The 23864-nt window shown below is 40.4% G+C and overlaps 11 non-coding genes across 11 annotated transcripts; all 11 read left to right on the top strand.

The window, feature by feature from the left end:
- Positions 1 to 507: 507 nt before the first annotated feature.
- trnav-cac (transfer RNA valine (anticodon CAC)) lies at positions 508 to 580 on the top strand. The gene has a single exon. It is a non-coding gene; the product is annotated as a tRNA-Val (tRNA).
- An 11926-nt stretch (positions 581 to 12506) lies between these two features.
- On the top strand, positions 12507 to 12579 carry trnav-cac (transfer RNA valine (anticodon CAC)). Its single transcript has one exon. It is a non-coding gene; the product is annotated as a tRNA-Val (tRNA).
- A 1135-nt stretch (positions 12580 to 13714) lies between these two features.
- On the top strand, positions 13715 to 13787 carry trnav-aac (transfer RNA valine (anticodon AAC)). Its single transcript has one exon. It is a non-coding gene; the product is annotated as a tRNA-Val (tRNA).
- Positions 13788 to 14923: 1136 nt separating this feature from the next.
- On the top strand, positions 14924 to 14996 carry trnav-aac (transfer RNA valine (anticodon AAC)). The gene has a single exon. It is a non-coding gene; the product is annotated as a tRNA-Val (tRNA).
- A 1138-nt stretch (positions 14997 to 16134) lies between these two features.
- trnav-aac (transfer RNA valine (anticodon AAC)) lies at positions 16135 to 16207 on the top strand. Its single transcript has one exon. It is a non-coding gene; the product is annotated as a tRNA-Val (tRNA).
- A 1137-nt stretch (positions 16208 to 17344) lies between these two features.
- Positions 17345 to 17417, top strand: trnav-aac (transfer RNA valine (anticodon AAC)). Its single transcript has one exon. It is a non-coding gene; the product is annotated as a tRNA-Val (tRNA).
- A 1138-nt stretch (positions 17418 to 18555) lies between these two features.
- trnav-aac (transfer RNA valine (anticodon AAC)) lies at positions 18556 to 18628 on the top strand. The gene has a single exon. It is a non-coding gene; the product is annotated as a tRNA-Val (tRNA).
- Positions 18629 to 19765: 1137 nt separating this feature from the next.
- trnav-aac (transfer RNA valine (anticodon AAC)) lies at positions 19766 to 19838 on the top strand. The gene has a single exon. It is a non-coding gene; the product is annotated as a tRNA-Val (tRNA).
- Positions 19839 to 20976: 1138 nt separating this feature from the next.
- On the top strand, positions 20977 to 21049 carry trnav-aac (transfer RNA valine (anticodon AAC)). Its single transcript has one exon. It is a non-coding gene; the product is annotated as a tRNA-Val (tRNA).
- A 1139-nt stretch (positions 21050 to 22188) lies between these two features.
- trnav-cac (transfer RNA valine (anticodon CAC)) lies at positions 22189 to 22261 on the top strand. Its single transcript has one exon. It is a non-coding gene; the product is annotated as a tRNA-Val (tRNA).
- A 1136-nt stretch (positions 22262 to 23397) lies between these two features.
- On the top strand, positions 23398 to 23470 carry trnav-cac (transfer RNA valine (anticodon CAC)). Its single transcript has one exon. It is a non-coding gene; the product is annotated as a tRNA-Val (tRNA).
- The last annotated feature ends 394 nt before the right edge of the window (positions 23471 to 23864 follow it).

The following is a 23864-nucleotide window of genomic DNA, read 5'->3' as shown; positions in this document are numbered from 1 at the left end:
ACAGACTGACAGCTTCTCTGAGCCAGGCAAATTCATTTATCAGGGTCATTGTAATGGATATATCCAAAGAAATGGCAATATAATCTAAGGTAAAACAAACAAAAATGTAGATCGTTTTCTGTCATTTCAGCTGCTTGATGTGATTGTGTGATAGATTTAGTTGGCTGGCTAGCAAAGGAATAGAACCTAGCCTGCATAGGTACAGTGCATTCGGAAAGTTTTCAGACCCCTTACTTTTTTCCACATTTTGTTACATTACAGACTTATACTAAAATGGACGAAATAAAATAAAATCTATCTACACACAATGCCCCATAATGACAAAGCGATAACATATCGTTTTTATTAATAAAACAAATATTTAAAAAATACCTCATAATTCCCGGCTTCTCAAGCCGTATTGCTTAATTAATGGACTAAGTAATTTCAGATCTTCAATAGGTTCTGAGAACGATAAATGTCCCACCCCGCCAAAGTCAGCCACACCCTTAGTATTCCACTCATTAGGTTTCCGTAGTGTAGTGGTTATCACGTTTGCCTCACACGCAAAAGGTCCCCGGTTCGAAACCGGGCGGAAACACATTTTAACAACTTGGACAGTAAGCCTATTCACGAAGGGCTCGGTCCCAATTTCGGAATTCATGCTTTTCCTTCGCACTTCTCAGTATTTGGTACTCAGACTTACCTTTTTTGTCGCGTAACGCATTCTGCATGTGTGGCTAGCTTGGACGCTCTGAATATATTCCTGCTTCGTGTGGTCTGAGGTCCATAATGATTCAAATAGTTTACCAGTCCAGGGTAAGCCGACAAGAAACACAGCCCTTATTTTAAGTGTTTTTAAAATCCCCTGTGGGGAACATGAAGGGTGGAAAAATGATTGGAACCATTTTCCTGTTTGACGGCTAGTTTTTAATGGGTATTATGGCTCTTTCTGTGGTACTCACTTTGGTAAGGGAATACCCCCTGTATTGGACAAAAATGAATGGCAAGTCATTGGCATCGGACAAACCATATACACATTGGCCAATACCACCCAATTCGGCGTTGATTCATCCAAAGTGTATTGCAAATGCCATATGGCAATTGCCAGTTGTAACACTTTAAAAATTCAACAGGGGGCAAATGCGCTCCACCGGGGTTTTTCATATTGGATATGTAACCCAAATTAATGTCCAAAAGTAAAATTTTGAAAAAATGAAATTTTTTCAAAACTTATCACCCCTTAAAAAAGTGCTTTCTGGACCGTTTTTCGAAATTCTTTCGATTTTTTTGTCAATTACACATGTGTAAGAACTGTATGAATATACTTTTGTCCAATTTTATTATCATAATTTTTTTTTAAAATTTTATATGCGCATAAGGAATATGTTTTGTCCAATTCCAATATGATTTCATAGGAAGTCAAAAGTCAAAAGTCAAAAATGTCAAAATTTTGTAAAAACTTCACACACCCATAAAAAGTGCTTTCTGGACCGTTTTCGAAATTCTTTCGATTTTTTGTCAATTACACATGTGTAAGAACTGTATGAATATACTTTTGTCCAATTTTATTATCATAATTTTTTTTTTTTTTTTTTTTTTTTACATGCGCATAAGGAATATGTTTTGTCCAATTCCAATATGATTTCATAGGAAGTCAAAAGTCAAAAGTCAAAAATGTCAAAATTTTGTAAAAACTTCACACACCCTTAAAAAGTGCTTTCTGGACCGTTTTTTGAAATTCTTTCAATTTTTTTGTCAATTACACATGTGTAAGAACTGTATGAATATACTTTTGTCCAATTTTATTATCATATTTTTTTATATATTTTTTTAAATTGTGCATAAGGATTTTTGTGGGCCAAATGACGTAAGAAATTTGACATGCTCAAAAATCCTGCAGAAATGCAAAATTGACTGGCCTGATGAACTCGGGATGGCCGGGCAGTGATAGTTGTTCCTTTCCATCACTCGTTGTGTTGACTTCATCATGTCCATTTTGTGATGTTTTTCACTATATAATCATATTGCAAGTGCACGTGCATTTGCAATATGTTTCAATGTGCATTTACCATATGAAATTTGACCTTGCTCAAAAATGCAAAATTGACTGGTCTGATGAACACAGGATGGCCGAGCAGTGATAGTTGTACATTTCCATCACTCGTTGTGTTGATTTCATCATCTCCGTTAGGTGATGTTGTTTCACTATAGAATCATATTGTAAGTGCACGTGCATTTGCAATATGTTTCAATGTGCATTTACCATATGAAATTTGACCTTGCTCAAAAATGCAAAATTGACTGGTCTGATGAACACAGGATGGCCGAGCAGTGAGAGTTGTACCTTTCCATCACTCGTTGTGTTGATTTCATCATGTCCATTTGTTTATGTTTTCTCACTTTTGCAAAGTCACTGTGCATTTGCAATATGGTTCAATGGGCAGGTACCATCACGAATTTGTCATGCTATAAAAATCCTGCAGGAATGTGAAATTGACTGGCCTGATGAACACAGGATGGCCTGGCAGTGATAGTTGTTCCTTTCCATCACTCGTTGTGTTGATTTCATCATGTCCATTAGGTGATGTTTTTCACTATAGAATCATATTGCAAATGCACGTGCATTGTTGTGCAACTGGTAACCCAAAAATAAAAATATGGTTGTAAATGCATTTACCGGTCATTCTGATATTAATGCTCGCTATGGGAACACAGGATGGCCGGGCAGTGATAGTTGTACATTTCCATCACTCGTTGTGTTGATTTCATCATGTCCATTAGGTGATGTTTTTACACTATAGAATCATATTGCAAGTGCGCGCGCATTTGCAATATGTTTCAATGTGCATTTACCATATGAAATTTGACATGCTCAAAAATGCAAAATTGACTGGTCTGATGGACACAGGATGGCCGAGCAGTGATAGTTGTACATTTCCATCACTCGTTGTGTTGATTTCATCATGTCCATTAGGTGATGTTTTTTCACTATAGAATCATATTGCAAATGCACGTGCATTGTTGTGCAACTGGTAACCCAAAAATAAAAATATGGTTGTAAATGCATTTACCGGTCATTCTGATATTAATGCTCGCTATGGGAACACAGGATGGCCGGGCAGTGATAGTTGTACATTTCCATCACTCGTTGTGTTGATTTCATCATGTCCATTAGGTGATGTTTTTACACTATAGAATCATATTGCAAGTGCGCGCATTTGCAATATGTTTCAATGTGCATTTACCATATGAAATTTGACATGCTCAAAAATGCAAAATTGACTGGTCTGATGGACACAGGATGGCCGAGCAGTGATAGTTGTACATTTCCATCACTCGTTGTGTTGATTTCATCATGTCCATTAGGTGATGTTTTTCACTATAGAATCATATTGCAAATGCACGTGCATTGTTGTGCAACTGGTAACCCAAAAATAAAAATATGGTTGTAAATGCATTTACCGGTCATTCTGATATTAATGCTCGCTATGGGAACACAGGATGGCCGGGCAGTGATAGTTGTACATTTCCATCACTCGTTGTGTTGATTTCATCATGTCCATTAGGTGATGTTTTTACACTATAGAATCATATTGCAAGTGCGCGCGCATTTGCAATATGTTTCAATGTGCATTTACCATATGAAATTTGACATGCTCAAAAATGCAAAATTGACTGGTCTGATGGACACAGGATGGCCGAGCAGTGATAGTTGTTCCTTTCCATCACTCGTTGTGTTGATTTCATCATGTCCATTAGGTGATGTTTTTCACTATAGAATCATATTGCAAATGCACGTGCATTGTTGTGCAACTGGTAACCCAAAAATAAAAATATGGTTGTAAATGCATTTACCGGTCATTCTGATATTAATGCTCGCTATGGGAACACAGGATGGCCGGGCAGTGATAGTTGTACATTTCCATCACTCGTTGTGTTGATTTCATCATGTCCATTAGGTGATGTTTTTACACTATAGAATCATACTGCAAGTGCGCGCGCATTTGCAATATGTTTCAATGTGCATTTACCATATGAAATTTGACATGCTCAAAAATGCAAAATTGACTGGTCTGATGGACACAGGATGGCCGAGCAGTGATAGTTGTACATTTCCATCACTCGTTGTGTTGATTTCATCATGTCCATTAGGTGATGTTTTTTCACTATAGAATCATATTGCAAATGCACGTGCATTGTTGTGCAACTGGTAACCCAAAAATAAAAATATGGTTGTAAATGCATTTACCGGTCATTCTGATATTAATGCTCGCTATGGGAACACAGGATGGCCGGGCAGTGATAGTTGTACATTTCCATCACTCGTTGTGTTGATTTCATCATGTCCATTAGGTGATGTTTTTACACTATAGAATCATATTGCAAGTGCGCGCGCATTTGCAATATGTTTCAATGTGCATTTACCATATGAAATTTGACATGCTCAAAAATGCAAAATTGACTGGTCTGATGGACACAGGATGGCCGAGCAGTGATAGTTGTACATTTCCATCACTCGTTGTGTTGATTTCATCATGTCCATTAGGTGATGTTTTTCACTATAGAATCATATTGCAAATGCACGTGCATTGTTGTGCAACTGGTAACCCAAAAATAAAAATATGGTTGTAAATGCATTTACCGGTCATTCTGATATTAATGCTCGCTATGGGAACACAGGATGGCCGGGCAGTGATAGTTGTACATTTCCATCACTCGTTGTGTTGATTTCATCATGTCCATTAGGTGATGTTTTTACACTATAGAATCATATTGCAAGTGCGGCGCATTTGCAATATGTTTCAATGTGCATTTACCATATGAAATTTGACATGCTCAAAAATGCAAAATTGACTGGTCTGATGGACACAGGATGGCCGAGCAGTGATAGTTGTACATTTCCATCACTCGTTGTGTTGATTTCATCATGTCCATTAGGTGATGTTTTTCACTATAGAATCATATTGCAAATGCACGTGCATTCTTGTGCAACTGGTAACCCAAAAATAAAAATATGGTTGTAAATGCATTTACCGGTCATTCTGATATTAATGCTCGCTATGGGAACACAGGATGGCCGGGCAGTGATAGTTGTACATTTCCATCACTCGTTGTGTTGATTTCATCATGTCCATTAGGTGATGTTTTTACACTATAGAATCATATTGCAAGTGCGCGCGCATTTGCAATATGTTTCAATGTGCATTTACCATATGAAATTTGACATGCTCAAAAATGCAAAATTGACTGGTCTGATGGACACAGGATGGCCGAGCAGTGATAGTTGTACATTTCCATCACTCGTTGTGTTGATTTCATCATGTCCATTAGGTGATGTTTTTTCACTATAGAATCATATTGCAAATGCACGTGCATTGTTGTGCAACTGGTAACCCAAAAATAAAAATATGGTTGTAAATGCATTTACCGGTCATTCTGATATTAATGCTCGCTATGGGAACACAGGATGGCCGGGCAGTGATAGTTGTACATTTCCATCACTCGTTGTGTTGATTTCATCATGTCCATTAGGTGATGTTTTTACACTATAGAATCATATTGCAAGTGCGCGCGCATTTGCAATATGTTTCAATGTGCATTTACCATATGAAATTTGACATGCTCAAAAATGCTAAATTGACTGGTCTGATGGACACAGGATGGCCGAGCAGTGATAGTTGTACATTTCCATCACTCGTTGTGTTGATTTCATCATGTCCATTAGGTGATGTTTTTCACTATATAATCATATTGCAAATGCACGTGCATTGTTGTGCAACTGGTAACCCAAAAATAAAAATATGCTTGTAAATGCATTTACCGGTCATTCTGATATTAATGCTCGCTATGGGAACACAGGATGGCCGGGCAGTGATAGTTGTACATTTCCATCACTCGTTGTGTTGATTTCATCATGTCCATTAGGTGATGTTTTTACACTATAGAATCATATTGCAAGTGCGCGCATTTGCAATATGTTTCAATGTGCATTTACCATATGAAATTTGACATGCTCAAAAATGCAAAATTGACTGGTCTGATGGACACAGGATGGCTGAGCAGTGATAGTTGTACATTTCCATCACTCGTTGTGTTGATTTCATCATGTCCATTTGTTTATGTTTTCTCACTTTTGCAAAGTCACTGTGCATTTGCAATATGGTTCAATGGGCAGGTACCATCACGAATTTGTCATGCTATAAAAATGCTGCAGGAATGTGAAATTGACTGGCCCGATGAACTCGGGATAGCTGGGCAGTGATTCTGGTTCATCTCCATGGCTCGTTAGGGTTGATTTCAGAATGTCACTTTTGGTGATGGTCCCTCTCCGTTTAAACATATTGCTAATGTACAAAAGTCAACTAGCAAGTCAGTGTCCATCAGTCAATTAGATGTCATTTTGACACCAAACTGATACCAATTGACACCAAACCCACTTTTTCCAACTCATTTAGAAGCCAACTATCATATATGTCAGAGCAGGCCCATAATTCACAGCGCCTTTAGTTTAAAACATAATAAAACGTAAAACACATAGTTACGTTCTAGCTGCGGGTCCAGGTCAGACATTATGTGAAGGCCTATGTGAGGCGACCCCGAATCCCGAGTTTCGGCTCGATAGGTCCTTCGGTGCCCGAGTAAAACCCTAATTGGTGCTGAAAATCCACTTTTTCCATGCCTTGCTATGGGGTCCTTGAATGAGCAATCGGACCGAAACGTTGGGGTCCGTCTCTATGGGCCGAGCCGGTTCCAATGCACCTAGTCTTGTGTCTCTGAGACTTTTCTAAATGTCGCCATTTTCGTAATGGTCAAAATGAATTGAAGTCATTGCAAATGTACGAAGCTGTTTCTCGGTCCGAGAACCGTCTAGAGCCACGTAACTCACCACGCACTATCGACCTGAGGTCTAGAACAGGATTCTAAAGTTTCGGAACTCTAGGTCTGACGGTTCTTTTTAGCTCGAACAAAGCTATCTATTGGAGGCACTGTCTGTCTCTACAAACCCCAATACGTCCCTCCTTCCAAGTTGTGTGTCTGTGTGATTTAGTTTTCCTTTGAAATTTTATGGGAAAAATGACTGATTTACAGTTCATGGGGGTTGCCTAATCACACATATGAAGTTTTGGACAGATCTGACTTTTTTAACCCCTCGAAACAGCCCCTGAGACACCAATTAAGGCACTTGCGGTTGGCACAGGAAGCTATAAGTCAACACATATCCTCACTGGGCTATACTTTTACAGAATCCTGTGTTTTAAGTCCTTACGTTAAGAATTGACTGATTTACACAGGGTTGAATGCACTATGTCTATCAAACTGCAGGCAGGTAATGGAAAAACACTTTTAGGGTGATTTTAACCACTTCCGGTTGGTCCAGGAAGCTTAGAATCAACACAGGTAGACCTCATACTGGCCTGATGGACTGTCATCAAAGACAGGTTCATACGGCATTCATAACCCATATAGACTTCAGGTTGAATTTAGGGGTTCAGGCAATGTATTCCTATGGGGAGAGAAGTCAATGCAAACTCTTTGAAGTAAACACCTTCTTTTAACTATTAAGGGTTAATGCCACACGGTCAAGGTTAGGCTTGCACGGATCGGAAGGACCTTAGGAACGTACCTGAGGTCGAATTGTGCTTCTCACCCTAACGGTTCTCTCACTGTCACCCAAAAGCAAATGACGTTGTGGGGCAGGCTTCATTTTGGGCCTACTTTTCTAATGGTCGCTGCGCTCAGACCGAGCGAGCTACGGTCAAGCGGGATATCTCGTTGAACTCGGCACGGCCTAGACATTATGTTTATGCCATTGCCTGCTCTCTGTGTCTTTGAGAACCGCACTTTTCACTCCATCCTTGCTGTGTGTGCGTGTGAGAGCTTTTCTTTGACATCTGTTGGGAGAAATGACTGATTTACAGTTCATGAGGGTTACCTAGTCACACATATGAAGTTTTGAAAAGATCTGACCTTTTTAACCCTTGGAAACTGCCACTGTGACATCATTAAAGGCACTTCCGGTTGGCACAGGAAGCTATAAGTAAACCCATGTCTTGATTGACATAGAAACTTACAGAATCCTGAGTTTTAAGTCCTTACGTTAAGAATTGACTGATTTACACAGGGTTGAATGCACTATGTCTATCAAACTGCAGGCAGGTAATGGAAAAACACTTTTAGGGTGATTTTAACCACTTCCGGTTGGTCCAGGAAGCCTAGAATCAACACAGGTAGACCTCATACTGGCCTGATGGACTGTTATCAAAGACAGGTTCATACGGCATTCATAACCCATATAGACTTCAGGTTGAATTTAGGGGTGCAGGCAATGTATTCCTATGGGGAGAGAAGTCAATGCAAACTATTTGAAGTAAACACCTTCTTTTAACTATTAAGGGTTAATGCCACACGGTCAACGTTAGGCTTGCACGGATCGGAAGGACCTTAGGAACGTACCTGAGGTCGAATTGTGCTTCTCACCCTAACGGTTCTCTCACTGTCACCCAAAAGCAAATGACGTTGTGGGGCAGGCTTCATTTTGGGCCTACTTTTCTAATGGTCGCTGCGCTCAGACCGAGCGAGCTACGGTCAAGCGGGATATCTCGTTGAACTCGGCACGGCCTAGACATTATGTTTATGCCATTGCCTGCTCTCTGTGTCTTTAAGAACCACACTTTTTCACTCCATCCTTGCTGTGTGTGCGTGTGAGAGCTTTTCTTTGACATCTGCTGGGAGAAATGACTGATTTACAGTTTAGGAGGGTTACCTGGTCACACATATGAAGTTTTGGAGAGATGTGACTTTTCTAACCCTTCAAAACAGACAGTGTGACCCAATTAAAGGCACTTCCGGTTGGCACAGGAAGCTATAAGTAAACACATGTCTTGATTGACATAAACACTTACAGAATCCTGAGTTTTAAGTCTTTAAGTTAAGAATTGACTGATCTATGATCTACACAGTGTTGAATGCAGTCATTTTCACCTTTGAAGGTTATGTACATCAAAACTCCTTTTGGGTCAATCTAACCACTTCCGGTTGCTCCAGGAAGCTTAGAATCGACACAGGTAGACCTCATAGTGGTCTGATGGACTGTCATAGAAGACAGGTTCATAAGGCATTCATAACCCACATAGGCTTCAGGTTGAATTTAGAGGTGCAGGCAATGTATTCCTATGGGGAGAGAAGTCAATGCAAACTCTTTGATGTAAACACCTTCTTTTAACTGTTAAGGGTTAATGCCACAGGGTCAAGGTTAGGCTTGCACGGATCGGGAGGACCTTAGGAACGTACCCGAGGTCGAATTGTGCTTCTCACCCTAACGGTTCTCTCACTGTCACCCAAAAGCAAATGACATTGAGGGCCAGCCTTCCTTTTGCGCCTTCTTTTTTTTCAAGGTCGCTGCACTCAGAGCGAGCTACGGTCAAGCGGGGCGTCTCGTTGAACTCTGCACAGCCTGGAGACTATGGTGATGCCATTTTTTGTGTTGATTTCAGAATGCCATTTTGGTGATGGTCCCTCTCCGTTTAAACATATTGCTAATGTACAAAAGTCAACTAGCAAGTCAGTGTCCACCAGTCAATTAGATGTCATTCTGACACCAAACTGATACCAATTGACACCAAACCCACTTTTTCCAACTCATTTAGAAGCCAACTATCACATATGTCAGAGCAGGCCCATAATTCACAGCGCCATTAGTTTAAAACATAATAAAAACGTAAAACACATAGTTACGTTCTAGCTGCGGGTCCAGGTCAGACATTATGTGAAGGCCTATGTGAGGCGACCCCGAATCCCGAGTTTCGGCTCAATAGGTCCTTCGGTGCCCGAGTAAAACCCTAATTGGTGCTGAAAATCCACTTTTTCCATGCCTTGCTATGGGGTCCTTGAATGAGCTATCGGACCGAAACGTTGGGGTCCGTCTCTATGGCCCGAGCCGGTTTCAATGCACCTAGTCTTGTGTCTCTGAGACTTTTCTAAATGTCGCCATTTTCGTAATGGTCAAAATGAATTGAAGTCATTGCAAATGTACGAGGCTATTTCTCGGTCCGAGAACCTTCTAGAGCCACCTAACTCACCACGCACTATCGACCCGAGGTCTAGAACAGGTTTCTAAAGTTTCGGAACTCTAGGTCTGACGGTTCTTTTAGCTCGAACAAAGCTAACTATTGGAGGCACTGTCTGTCTCTACAACCCCCAATACGTCCCTCCTTCCAAGTTGTGTGTCTGTGTGATTTAGTTTTCCTTTGAAATTTTATGGGAAAAATGACTGATTTACAGTTCATGGGGGTTGCCTAATCACACATATGAAGTTTTGGACAGATCTGACTTTTTAACCCCTCGAAACAGCCCCTGAGACACCAATTAAGGCACTTCCGGTTGTCACAGGAAGCTATAAGTCAACACATATCCTCACTGGGCTATGCTTTTACAGAATCCTGAGTTTTAAGTCCTTACGTTAAGAATTGACTGATTTACACAGAGTTGAATGCACTATGTCTATCAAACTGCAGGCAGGTAATGGAAAAACACTTTTAGGGTGATTTTAACCACTTTCGGTTGGTCCAGGAAGCCTAGAATCAACACAGGTAGACCTCATACTGGCCTGATGGACTGTTATCAAAGACAGGTTCATACGGCATTCATAACCCATATAGACTTCAGGTTGAATTTAGGGGTGCAGGCAATGTATTCCTATGGGGAGAGAAGTCAATGCAAACTATTTGAAGTAAACACCTTCTTTTAACTATTAAGGGTTAATGCCACACGGTCAACGTTAGGCTTGCACGGATCGGAAGGACCTTAGGAACGTACCTGAGGTCGAATTGTGCTTCTCACCCTAACGGTTCTCTCACTGTCACCCAAAAGCAAATGACGTTGTGGGGCAGGCTTCATTTTGGGCCTAATTTTCTAATGGTCGCTGCGCTTAGACCGAGCGAGCTACGGTCAAGCGGGATATCTCGTTGAACTCGGCACGGCCTAGAGATTATTATGTTTATGCCATTGCCTGCTCTCTGTGTCTTTGAGAACCGCACTTTTCACTCCATCCTTGCTGTGTGTGCGTGTGAGAGATTTTCTTTGACATCTGTTGGGAGAAATGACTGATTTACAGTTCACGAGGGTTACCTAGTCACACATATGAAGTTTTGAAAAGATCTGACCTTTTTAACCCATGGAAACTGCCACTGTGACACCATTAAAGGCACTTCCGGTTGGCACAGGAAGCTATAAATAAACTCATATCATGATTGGGGTATGCCTTTACAGAATCCCGAGTTTTAAGTCTTTACGTTAAGAACTGAGTTATTTACGGAGGGTTTAGTGAGTGTGTGTTATTTCAGAAAATCATAGAAAATCACAGAAATCTCGCAGAGCTCCGCAGCACACTTTAAAAAGATTCGTAAGAACAACCTGCAACTGGATCTGTAACCGTTGAAAAAAAAAACACCTATCCGTGAACATCACCAAGGTGTCGTTGTACGATTTCTCTTAAATGACGATAGATAAATGGCTGGTTCTTTTTTATTGACACCGGAGGCTCCTTGACTTTGACGTGAAGTGGAAAAATAATTTCTCTATTTTCATTTTGGACCTTTAATCCCAGATAAATGGCCATAACTCAAAAACCGTTGAGGCCTAGACGCCATCTTGTTCGGGGCCAACTGCCCATTATGCCGCCCCTACGCTCACCGAGTTTCGGCTTCTAAATATTTTCAGTTTTCGAGATAAGGCCCCGTCGTGAATCGTGATGTTTTGTAGCAATAGCCATATGATGTGGGCATTCCTAATATTTTCCACGACTTCCTCTTTTTGTATTGTAGTTTCAGTAGTGTAGTGGTTATCACGTTCGCCTCACACGCGAAAGGTCATATTCAATATTTCCCAATGCCCAGAGGCTAGCATTTGGTTTGAAACAGTTGTGGTTTATCTAAACCTTGCTGTCTACCTCTCCGACCTGTGGATCAATGTTGCCGTTTTTTTGGGGACCTCCACCGTGCGATCTGTATGAATGTGAACAGACTGACAGCTTCTCTGAGCCAGGCAAATTCATTTATCAGGGTCATTGTAATGGATATATCCAAAGAAATGGCAATATAATCCAAGGTAAAACAAACAAAAATGTAGATCGTTTTCTGTCATTTCAGCTGCTTGATGTGATTGTGTGATAGATTTAGTTGGCTGGCTAGCAAAGGAATAGAAGCTAGCCTGCATAGGTACAGTGCATTCGGAAAGTTTTCAGACCCCTTACTTTTTTCCACATTTTGTTACATTACAGACTTATACTAAAATGGATGAAATAAAATAAAATCTATCTACACACAATACCCCATAATGACAAAGCGATAACATATAGTTTTTATTAATAAAACAAATATTTTAAAAATACCTCATAATTCCCGGCTTCTCAAGCCTTTATTGCTTAATTAATGGACTAAGTCATTTCTGATTTTCAATAGGTTCTGAGAGCGATAAATGTCCCACCCAGCCAAAGTCAGCCACACCCTTATTATTCCACTCATTAGGTTTCCGTAGTGTAGTGGTTATCACATTCGCCTCACACGCGAAAGGTCCCCGGTTCGAAACCAGGCGGAAACACATTTTAACAAATTGGACAGTCAGCCTATTCACTTAGGGCTCAGTCCCAATTCCGGAATTTATGCTTTTCCTTCACACTTCTCAGTATTTGGTATTCAGACTTACCTTTTTAGTCGCGTAACGCACTGCATGTGTGGCTAGCTTGGGCGCTCTGAATATATTCCTGCTACGTGTGGTCTGAGGTCCATAATGATTCAAATAGTTTACCACTCCAGGGTAAGCCGACAAGAAACACAGCCCTTATTTTAAGTGTTTTTAAAATCCCCTGTGGGGAACATGAAGGGTGGAAAAATGATTGGAACCATTTTCCTGTTTGACCGCTAGTTTTTAATGGGTATTATGGCTCTTTCTGTGGTACTCACTTTGGGATATTATGTGAGGTAAACTTGTGGGCATTCCTAATATTTTCCACGACTTCCTCTTTTTGTATTGTAGTTTCAGTAGTGTAGTGGTTATCACGTTCGCCTCACACGCGAAAGGTCATATTCAATATTTCCCAATGCCCAGAGGCTAGCATTTGGTTTGAAACAGTTGTGGTTTATCTAAACCTTGCTGTCTACCTCTCCGACCTGTGGATCAATGTTGCCGTTTTTTGGGGACCTCCACCGTGCGATCTGTATGAATGTGAACAGACTGACAGCTTCTCTGAGCCAGGCAAATTCATTTATCAGGGTCATTGTAATGGATATATCCAAAGAAATGGCAATATAATCCAAGGTAAAACAAACAAAAATGTAGATCGTTTTCTGTCATTTCAGCTGCTTGATGTGATTGTGTGATAGATTTAGTTGGCTGGCTAGCAAAGGAAAAGAAGCTAGCCTGCATAGGTACAGTGCATTCGGAAAGTTTTCAGGCCCCTTACTTTTTTCCACATTTTGTTACGTTACAGACTTATACTAAAATGGATGAAATAAAATAAAATCTATCTACACACAATACCCCATAATGACAAAGCAATAACATATAGTTTTTATTAATCAAACAAATATTTTAAAAATACCTCATAATTCCCGGCTTCTCAAGCCTTATTGCTTAATTAATGGACTAAGTAATTTCTGATTTTCAATTGGTTCTGAGAGCGATAAATGCCCCACCCAGCCAAAGTCAGCCACACCCTTAGTATTCCACTCATCAGGTTTCCGTAGTGTAGTGGTTATCACGTTCGCCTAACACGCGAAAGGTCCCCGGTTCGAGACCGGGCGGAAACAATTTTTAACAAATTGGACAGTAAGCCTATTCACTTAGGGCTCGGTCCCAATTTCGGAATTCATGCTTTTCCTTCGCACTTCTCAGTATTTGGTATTCAGACTTACCTTTTTGTCGCGTAACGCACTCTGCATGTGTGGCTAGCTTGGGCGCTCTGAATATATTCCTGCTACGTGTGGTCTGAGGTCCATAATGATTCAAATAGTTTACCACTCCAGGGTAAGCCGACAAGAAACACAGCCCTTATTTTAAGTGTTTTTAAAATCCCCTGTGGGGAACATGAAGGGTGGAAAAATGATTGGAACCATTTTCCTGTTTGACCGCTAGTTTTTAATGGGTATTATGGCTCTTTCTGTGGTACTCACTTTGGGATATTATGTGAGGTAAACTTGTGGGCATTCCTAATATTTTCCACGACTTCCTCTTTTTTATTGTAGTTTCAGTAGTGTAGTGGTTATCACGTTCGCCTCACACGCGAAAGGTCATATTCAATATTTCCCAATGCCCAGAGGCTAGCATTTGGTTTGAAACAGTTGTGGTTTATCTAAACCTTGCTGTCTACCTCTCCGGCCTGTGGATCAATGTTGCCGTTTTTTTGGGGACCTCCACCGTGCGATCTGTATGAATGTGAACAGACTGACAGCTTCTCTGAGCCAGGCAAATTCATTTATCAGGGTCATTGTAATGGATATATCCAAAGAAATGGCAATATAATCCAAGGTAAAACAAACAAAAATGTAGATCGTTTTCTGTCATTTCAGCTGCTTGATGTGATTGTGTGATAGATTTAGTTGGCTGGCTAGCAAAGGAAAAGAAGCTAGCCTGCATAGGTACAGTGCATTCGGAAAGTTTTCAGGCCCCTTACTTTTTTCCACATTTTGTTACGTTACAGACTTATACTAAAATGGATGAAATAAAATAAAATCTATCTACACACAATACCCCATAATGACAAAGCAATAACATATAGTTTTTATTAATCAAACAAATATTTTAAAAATACCTCATAATTCCCGGCTTCTCAAGCCTTATTGCTTAATTAATGGACTAAGTAATTTCTGATTTTCAATTGGTTCTGAGAGCGATAAATGCCCCACCCAGCCAAAGTCAGCCACACCCTTAGTATTCCACTCATCAGGTTTCCGTAGTGTAGTGGTTATCACGTTCGCCTAACACGCGAAAGGTCCCCGGTTCGAGACCGGGCGGAAACAATTTTTAACAAATTGGACAGTAAGCCTATTCACTTAGGGCTCGGTCCCAATTTCGGAATTCATGCTTTTCCTTCGCACTTCTCAGTATTTGGTATTCAGACTTACCTTTTTTGTCGCGTAACGCACTCTGCATGTGTGGCTAGCTTGGGCGCTCTGAATATATTCCTGCTTCGTGTGGTCTGAGGTCCATAATGATTCAAATAGTTTACCACTCCAGGGTAAGCCGACAAGAAACACAGCCCTTATTTTAAGTGTTTTTAAAATCCCCTGTGGGGAACATGAAGGGTGGAAAAATGATTGGAACCATTTTCCTGTTTGACCGCTAGTTTTTAATGGGTATTATGGCTCTTTCTGTGGTACTCACTTTGGGATATTATGTGAGGTAAACTTGTGGGCATTCCTAATATTTTCCACGACTTCCTCTTTTTGTATTGTAGTTTCAGTAGTGTAGTGGTTATCACGTTCGCCTCACACGCGAAAGGTCATATTCAATATTTCCCAATGCCCAGAGGCTAGCATTTGGTTTGAAACAGTTGTGGTTTATCTAAACCTTGCTGTCTACCTCTCCGGCCTGTGGATCAATGTTGCCGTTTTTTTGGGGACCTCCACCGTGCGATCTGTATGAATGTGAACAGACTGACAGCTTCTCTGAGCCAGGCAAATTCATTTATCAGGGTCATTGTAATGGATATATCCAAAGAAATGGCAATATAATCCAAGGTAAAACAAACAAAAATGTAGATCGTTTTCTGTCATTTCAGCTGCTTGATGTGATTGTGTGATAGATTTAGTTGGCTGGCTAGCAAAGGAAAAGAAGCTAGCCTGCATAGGTACAGTGCATTCGGAAAGTTTTCAGGCCCCTTACTTTTTTCCACATTTTGTTACGTTACAGACTTATACTAAAATGGATGAAATAAAATAAAATCTATCTACACACAATACCCCATAATGACAAAGCAATAACATATAGTTTTTATTAATCAAACAAATATTTTAAAAATACCTCATAATTCCCGGCTTCTCAAGCCTTATTGCTTAATTAATGGACTAAGTAATTTCTGATTTTCAATTGGTTCTGAGAGCGATAAATGCCCCACCCAGCCAAAGTCAGCCACACCCTTAGTATTCCACTCATCAGGTTTCCGTAGTGTAGTGGTTATCACGTTCGCCTAACACGCGAAAGGTCCCCGGTTCGAGACCGGGCGGAAACAATTTTTAACAAATTGGACAGTAAGCCTATTCACTTAGGGCTCGGTCCCAATTTCGAATTCATGCTTTTCCTTCGCACTTCTCAGTATTTGGTATTCAGACTTACCTTTTTTGTCGCGTAACGCACTCTGCATGTGTGGCTAGCTTGGGCGCTCTGAATATATTCCTGCTACGTGTGGTCTGAGGTCCATAATGATTCAAATAGTTTACCACTCCAGGGTAAGCCGACAAGAAACACAGCCCTTATTTTAAGTGTTTTTAAAATCCCCTGTGGGAACATGAAGGGTGGAAAAATGATTGGAACCATTTTCCTGTTTGACCGCTAGTTTTTAATGGGTATTATGGCTCTTTCTGTGGTACTCACTTTGGGATATTATGTGAGGTAAACTTGTGGGCATTCCTAATATTTTCCACGACTTCCTCTTTTTGTATTGTAGTTTCAGTAGTGTAGTGGTTATCACGTTCGCCTCACACGCGAAAGGTCATATTCAATATTTCCCAATGCCCAGAGGCTAGCATTTGGTTTGAAACAGTTGTGGTTTATCTAAACCTTGCTGTCTACCTCTCCGGCCTGTGGATCAATGTTGCCGTTTTTTTTTGGGACCTCCACCGTGCGATCTGTATGAATGTGAACAGACTGACAGCTTCTCTGAGCCAGGCAAATTCATTTATCAGGGTCATTGTAATGGATATATCCAAAGAAATGGCAATATAATCCAAGGTAAAACAAACAAAAATGTAGATCGTTTTCTGTCATTTCAGCTGCTTGATGTGATTGTGTGATAGATTTAGTTGGCTGGCTAGCAAAGGAAAAGAAGCTAGCCTGCATAGGTACAGTGCATTCGGAAAGTTTTCAGGCCCCTTACTTTTTTCCACATTTTGTTACGTTACAGACTTATACTAAAATGGATGAAATAAAATAAAATCTATCTACACACAATACCCCATAATGACAAAGCAATAACATATAGTTTTTATTAATCAAACAAATATTTTAAAAATACCTCATAATTCCCGGCTTCTCAAGCCTTATTGCTTAATTAATGGACTAAGTAATTTCTGATTTTCAATTGGTTCTGAGAGCGATAAATGCCCCACCCAGCCAAAGTCAGCCACACCCTTAGTATTCCACTCATCAGGTTTCCGTAGTGTAGTGGTTATCACGTTCGCCTAACACGCGAAAGGTCCCCGGTTCGAGACCGGGCGGAAACAATTTTTAACAAATTGGACAGTAAGCCTATTCACTTAGGGCTCGGTCCCAATTTCGGAATTCATGCTTTTCCTTCGCACTTCTCAGTATTTGGTATTCAGACTTACCTTTTTTGTCGCGTAACGCACTCTGCATGTGTGGCTAGCTTGGGCGCTCTGAATATATTCCTGCTACGTGTGGTCTGAGGTCCATAATGATTCAAATAGTTTACCACTCCAGGGTAAGCCGACAAGAAACACAGCCCTTATTTTAAGTGTTTTTAAAATCCCCTGTGGGGAACATGAAGGGTGGAAAAATGATTGGAACCATTTTCCTGTTTGACCGCTAGTTTTTAATGGGTATTATGGCTCTTTCTGTGGTACTCACTTTGGGATATTATGTGAGGTAAACTTGTGGGCATTCCTAATATTTTCCACGACTTCCTCTTTTTGTATTGTAGTTTCAGTAGTGTAGTGGTTATCACGTTCGCCTCACACGCGAAAGGTCATATTCAATATTTCCCAATGCCCAGAGGCTAGCATTTGGTTTGAAACAGTTGTGGTTTATCTAAACCTTGCTGTCTACCTCTCCGGCCTGTGGATCAATGTTGCCGTTTTTTTGGGGACCTCCACCGTGCGATCTGTATGAATGTGAACAGACTGACAGCTTCTCTGAGCCAGGCAAATTCATTTATCAGGGTCATTGTAATGGATATATCCAAAGAAATGGCAATATAATCCAAGGTAAAACAAACAAAAATGTAGATCGTTTTCTGTCATTTCAGCTGCTTGATGTGATTGTGTGATAGATTTAGTTGGCTGGCTAGCAAAGGAAAAGAAGCTAGCCTGCATAGGTACAGTGCATTCGGAAAGTTTTCAGGCCCCTTACTTTTTTCCACATTTTGTTACGTTACAGACTTATACTAAAATGGATGAAATAAAATAAAATCTATCTACACACAATACCCCATAATGACAAAGCAATAACATATAGTTTTTATTAATCAAACAAATATTTTAAAAATACCTCATAATTCCCGGCTTCTCAAGCCTTATTGCTTAATTAATGGACTAAGTAATTTCTGATTTTCAATTGGTTCTGAGAGCGATAAATGCCCCACCCAGCCAAAGTCAGCCACACCCTTAGTATTCCACTCATCGGGTTTCCGTAGTGTAGTGGTTATCACGTTCGCCTAACACGCGAAAGGTCCCCGGTTCGAGACCGGGCGGAAACACATTTTTAATAAATTGGACAGTAAGCCTATTCACTTAGGGCTCGGTCCCAATTTCGGAATTCATGCTTTTCCTTCGCACTTCTCAGTATTTGGTATTCAGACTTACCTTTTTTGTCGCGTAACGCACTCTGCATGTGTGGCTAGCTTGGGCGCTCTGAATATATTCCTGCTTCGTGTGGTCTGAGGTCCATAATGATTCAAATAGTTTACCACTCCAGGGTAAGCCGACAAGAAACACAGCCCTTATTTTAAGTGTTTTTAAAATCCCCTGTGGGGAACATGAAGGGTGGAAAAATGATTGGAACCATTTTCCTGTTTGACCGCTAGTTTTTAATGGGTATTATGGCTCTTTCTTGGTACTCACTTTGGGATATTATGTGAGGTAAACTTGTGGGCATTCCTAATATTTTCCACGACTTCCTCTTTTTGTATTGTAGTTTCAGTAGTGTAGTGGTTATCACGTTCGCCTCACACGCGAAAGGTCATATTCAATATTTCCCAATGCCCAGAGGCTAGCATTTGGTTTGAAACAGTTGTGGTTTATCTAAACCTTGCTGTCTACCTCTCCGGCCTGTGGATCAATGTTGCCGTTTTTTGGGGACCTCCACCGTGCGATCTGTATGAATGTGAACAGACTGACAGCTTCTCTGAGCCAGGCAAATTCATTTATCAGGGTCATTGTAATGGATATATCCAAAGAAATGGCAATATAATCCAAGGTAAAACAAACAAAAATGTAGATCGTTTTCTGTCATTTCAGCTGCTTGATGTGATTGTGTGATAGATTTAGTTGGCTGGCTAGCAAAGGAAAAGAAGCTAGCCTGCATAGGTACAGTGCATTCGGAAAGTTTTCAGGCCCCTTACTTTTTTCCACATTTTGTTACGTTACAGACTTATACTAAAATGGATGAAATAAAATAAAATCTATCTACACACAATACCCCATAATGACAAAGCAATAACATATAGTTTTTATTAATCAAACAAATATTTTAAAAATACCTCATAATTCCCGGCTTCTCAAGCCTTATTGCTTAATTAATGGACTAAGTAATTTCTGATTTTCAATTGGTTCTGAGAGCGATAAATGCCCCACCCAGCCAAAGTCAGCCACACCCTTAGTATTCCACTCATCAGGTTTCCGTAGTGTAGTGGTTATCACGTTCGCCTAACACGCGAAAGGTCCCCGGTTCGAGACCGGGCGGAAACAATTTTTAACAAATTGGACAGTAAGCCTATTCACTTAGGGCTCGGTCCCAATTTCGGAATTCATGCTTTTCCTTCGCACTTCTCAGTATTTGGTATTCAGACTTACCTTTTTTGTCGCGTAACGCACTCTGCATGTGTGTGGCTAGCTTGGGCGCTCTGAATATATTCCTGCTACGTGTGGTCTGAGGTCCATAATGATTCAAATAGTTTACCACTCCAGGGTAAGCCGACAAGAAACACAGCCCTTATTTTAAGTGTTTTTAAAATCCCCTGTGGGGAACATGAAGGGTGGAAAAATGATTGGAACCATTTTCCTGTTTGACCGCTAGTTTTTAATGGGTATTATGGCTCTTTCTGTGGTACTCACTTTGGGATATTATGTGAGGTAAACTTGTGGGCATTCCTAATATTTTCCACGACTTCCTCTTTTTGTATTGTAGTTTCAGTAGTGTAGTGGTTATCACGTTCGCCTCACACGCGAAAGGTCATATTCAATATTTCCCAATGCCCAGAGGCTAGCATTTGGTTTGAAACAGTTGTGGTTTATCTAAACCTTGCTGTCTACCTCTCCGGCCTGTGGATCAATGTTGCCGTTTTTTGGGGACCTCCACCGTGCGATCTGTATGAATGTGAACAGACTGACAGCTCTCTGAGCCAGGCAAATTCATTTATCAGGGTCATTGTAATGGATATATCCAAAGAAATGGCAATATAATCCAAGGTAAAACAAACAAAAATGTAGATCGTTTTCTGTCATTTCAGCTGCTTGATGTGATTGTGTGATAGATTTAGTTGGCTGGCTAGCAAAGGAAAAGAAGCTAGCCTGCATAGGTACAGTGCATTCGGAAAGTTTTCAGGCCCCTTACTTTTTTCCACATTTTGTTACGTTACAGACTTATACTAAAATGGATGAAATAAAATAAAATCTATCTACACACAATACCCCATAATGACAAAGCAATAACATATAGTTTTTATTAATCAAACAAATATTTTAAAAATACCTCATAATTCCCGGCTTCTCAAGCCTTATTGCTTAATTAATGGACTAAGTAATTTCTGATTTTCAATAGGTTCTGAGAGCGATAAATGCCCCACCCAGCCAAAGTCAGCCACACCCTTAGTATTCCACTCATCAGGTTTCCGTAGTGTAGTGGTTATCACGTTCGCCTAACACGCGAAAGGTCCCCGGTTCGAGACCGGGCGGAAACAATTTTTAACAAATTGGACAGTAAGCCTATTCACTTAGGGCTCGGTCCCAATTTTGGAATTCATGCTTTTCCTTCGCACTTCTCAGTATTTGGTATTCAGACTTACCTTTTTTGTCGCGTAACGCACTCTGCATGTGTGGCTAGCTTGGGCGCTCTGAATATATTCCTGCTACGTGTGGTCTGAGGTCCATAATGATTCAAATAGTTTACCACTCCAGGGTAAGCCGACAAGAAACACAGCCCTTATTTTAAGTGTTTTTAAAATCCCCTGTGGGGAACATGAAGGGTGGAAAAATGATTGGAACCATTTTCCTGTTTGACCGCTAGTTTTTAATGGGTATTATGGCTCTTTCTGTGGTACTCACTTTGGGATATTATGTGAGGTAAACTTGTGGGCATTCCTAATATTTTCCACGACTTCCTCTTTTTGTATTGTTGTAGTTTCAGTAGTGTAGTGGTTATCACGTTCGCCTCACACGCGAAAGGTCATATTCAATATTTCCCAATGCCCAGAGGCTAGCATTTGGTTTGAAACAGTTGTGGTTTATCTAAACCTTGCTGTCTACCTCTCCGACCTGTGGATCAATGTTGCCGTTTTTTGGGGACCTCCACCGTGCGATCTGTATGAATGTGAACAGACTGACAGCTTCTCTGAGCCAGGCAAATTCATTTATCAGGGTCATTGTAATGGATATATCCAAAGAAATGGCAATATAATCCAAGGTAAAACAAACAAAAATGTAGATCGTTTTCTGTCATTTCAGCTGCTTGATGTGATTGTGTGATAGATTTAGTTGGCTGGCTAGCAAAGGAAAAGAAGCTAGCCTGCATAGGTACAGTGCATTCGGAAAGTTTTCAGGCCCCTTACTTTTTTCCACATTTTGTTACATTACAGACTTATACTAAAATGGATGAAATAAAATAAAATCTATCTACACACAAACCCCATAATGACAAAGCAATAACATATAGTTTTTATTAATCAAACAAATATTTTAAAAATACCTCATAATTCCCGGCTTCTCAAGCCTTATTGCTTAATTAATGGACTAAGTAATTTCTGATTTTCAATAGGTTCTGAGAGCGATAAATGCCCCACCCAGCCAAAGTCAGCCACACCCTTAGTATTCCACTCATCAGGTTTCCGTAGTGTAGTGGTTATCACGTTCGCCTCACACGCGAAAGGTCCCCGGTTCGAGACCGGGCGGAAACAAATTTGAACAAATTGGACAGTAAGCCTATTCACTAAGGGCTCGGTCCCAATTTTGGAATTCATGCTTTTCCTTCGCACTTCTCAGTATTTGGTATTCAGACTTACCTTTTTTGTCGCGTAACGCATTCTGCATGTGTGGCTAGCTTGGGCGCTCTGAATATATTCCTGCTACGTGTGGTCTGAGGTCCATAATGATTCAAATAGTTTACCACTCCAGGGTAAGCCGACAAGAAACACAGCCCTTATTTTAAGTGTTTTTAAAATCCCCTGTGGGGAACATGAAGGGTGGAAAAATGATTGGAACCATTTTCCTGTTTGACCGCTAGTTTTTAATGGGTATTATGGCTCTTTCTGTGGTACTCACTTTGGGATATTATGTGAGGTAAACTTGTGGGCATTCCTAATATTTTCCACGACTTCCTCTTTTTGTATTGTAGTTTCAGTAGTGTAGTGGTTATCACGTTCGCCTCACACGCGAAAGGTCATATTCAATATTTCCCAATGCCCAGAGGCTAGCATTTGGTTTGAAACAGTTGTGGTTTATCTAAACCTTGCTGTCTACCTCTCCGACCTGTGGATCAATGTTGCCGTTTTTTGGGGACCTCCACCGTGCGATCTGTATGAATGTGAACAGACTGACAGCTTCTCTGAGCCAGGCAAATGCATTTATCAGGGTCATTGTAATGGATATATCCAAAGAAATGGCAATATAATCCAAGGTAAACAAACAAAAATGTAGATCGTTTTCTGTCATTTCAGCTGCTTGATGTGATTGTGTGATAGATTTAGTTGGCTGGCTAGCAAAGGAATAGAAGCTAGCCTGCATAGGTACAGTGCATTCGGAAAGTTTTCAGACCCCTTACTTTTTTCCACATTTTGTTACATTACAGACTTATACTAAAATGGACGAAATAAAATAAAATCTATCTACACACAATGCCCCATAATGACAAAGCGATAACATATCGTTTTTATTAATAAAACAAATATTTAAAAAATACCTCATAATTCCCGGCTTCTCAAGCCTTATTGCTTAATTAATGGACTAAGTAATTTCTGATTTTCAATAGGTTCTGAGAACGATAAATATCCCACCCCGCCAAAGTCAGCCACACCCTTAGTATTCCACTCATTAGGTTTCCGTAGTGTAGTGGTTATCACGTCCGCCTCACACGCGAAAGGTCCCCGGTTCGAAACCGGGCGGAAACAAATTTGGACAATAAGCCTATTCACTAAGGGCTCGGTCCCAATTTTGGAATTCATGCTTTTCCTTCGCACTTCTCAGTATTTGGTATTCAGACTTACCTTTTTTAGTCGCGTAACGTACTCTGCATGTGTGGCTATCTTGGGTGCTCTGAAAATATTCCTGCTACGTGTGGTCTGAGGTCCATAATGATTCAAATAGTTTACCACTCCAGGGTAAGCCGACAAGAAACACAGCCCTTATTTTAAGTGTTTTTAAAATCCCCTGTGGGGAACATGAAGGGTGGAAAAATGATTGGAACCATTTTCCTGTTTGACCGCTAGTTTTTAATGGGTATTATGGCTCTTTCTGTGGTACTCACTTTGGGATATTATGTGAGGTAAACTTGTTGGCATTCCT

This window comes from Oncorhynchus keta, unplaced genomic scaffold, assembly GCF_023373465.1.
Source record: "Oncorhynchus keta strain PuntledgeMale-10-30-2019 unplaced genomic scaffold, Oket_V2 Un_contig_11790_pilon_pilon, whole genome shotgun sequence".
Classification (NCBI taxonomy): Eukaryota; Metazoa; Chordata; class Actinopteri; order Salmoniformes; family Salmonidae; genus Oncorhynchus; species Oncorhynchus keta.
This window is presented reverse-complemented; position numbering and strand designations above follow the sequence as displayed.